Consider the following 1,661-nt stretch of genomic DNA (forward strand, 5'->3'; position numbering starts at 1 on the left):
TGGTAATTTTGACCTTGACCAGATTAGTCAAACATTAAGCTTAACATGCCATTCGTTCTCGTGTAAAGAATTGGAACTATTTCGTGTCCAATTTGTTATACAAATCAAACGAATCAGGATAACGAATCTACTTTATAACGAATCAGATTTTCATTCGTTATTTATAACGAATTAGACTATAATTCATTAACCTTTCTTCATAATTCGTTAGTTCTAATTCGTTCTTATTTACTTGATAGCGAAGCAATAATTCATCATAACGAACCACCAATTCGTTATATCGAATTAGAATTTTAACGAATGACAGTTTCAATTATTTTTAATCTTAAAAAGTTTAAAATTTGTCAAATGTTAATCTTTTAAATATATGTTACAAGTGTTATCAATTATTATTCATCATCACTGATTCTCGAGTTTATTTGTTTAGTGGAATGGCCGATAATGTGGATCAAGATCCTCCTGTTGCTGATCAACAACAACAGCAACAATAACAACAACAACAACAACAAAATTTTCCCTTGCTTCCGTACGACAACAAGGCATAGAGTTTGTGCTTTTGTCGGTACGAATTTTGCTGATGAGGATGTATTTGGAAACATGCTAGCATTCATCAGATGATCATGCATTCATTTCGCAGTGACTACAAGACAGACTGTATATTTAAGCATCATCCGTCAGTTTTGGAATGCAGCTAGGTATGTTGAAGCCGACAACCACATTGAGGCTACGATCAACCGAACACCTATTATTGTTGATACCGATGTTATTTGATGGGTGCTTCGATTTGGAGACACTATTGATAATCCTTGTGAGTTGACAAAGGATTAATCAGGGGTCTATTTCGTCATGTATTCTATGGTGGCGACCTTGAAGCTTCTATATATATCAACGCAGGATTATGTCCCACTTACAAGTATTTATTGCATGTATTAATCCATTGCCTATAAGGACGTAAAGGTGGATTCGACGAATGTCAGATTATGTTACAATCGGCATTTTTCGCTTTGATACTGAACAAGCGATTCAACTTCTCTAAGCTGATTTTCTATCACCTTATGGAACAATTCCTTATGATGTTTCAACGTACGAAGTTCCTGATGTATCCTCGATTCCTTCAGATGATTATTCAAGATTTGATTCCAAATTTGATTATTGATCAAGCATTAGTAGATGATGTGCTACCGCATAGGCATATGACTTCTGACACTGTACGAAGGAGAATCAGAAAAATTTGCTGTGTTATGTCTCCTTCTGCCAAAAAAAGACCAAAGTTCTTCGTGAGATTATTACGTCTTAGGGGGGTGAAGATAAATGAGCAAGAGGATCTTATCTTGCAACTGATATGTAGGGACGACACACTAAAAAAGCTTAAGAACGATGATGAAGATCCAGATGCGTCGGGAACTTAAGGAATTGAGCCGAAACAAACTCATGGCTCGTCCTATGGTGATGGTACGAGTGTTGTTGGTGATTCGGGAAAACAGATAATTGTTTATTATGATCATACAACTGCTAAACCCATTGAGATGATCAAGGCTAATATCGTCATCTTTGTTGACGGTACAAGGGTGGTTAGAAGAATTGTTAATGCAGACGAGATTGAAATAGGAAAGTTTGTTGAGAGGTCCCTTACTCGAGAGCAGATTTCCATACTGCTAGGT

Source organism: Bidens hawaiensis, unplaced genomic scaffold, assembly GCF_021521415.1.
Source record: "Bidens hawaiensis isolate Kalapana, Puna unplaced genomic scaffold, B.hawaiensis_p1.1 tig00013771_1, whole genome shotgun sequence".
NCBI lineage: Eukaryota > Viridiplantae > Streptophyta > Magnoliopsida > Asterales > Asteraceae > Bidens > Bidens hawaiensis.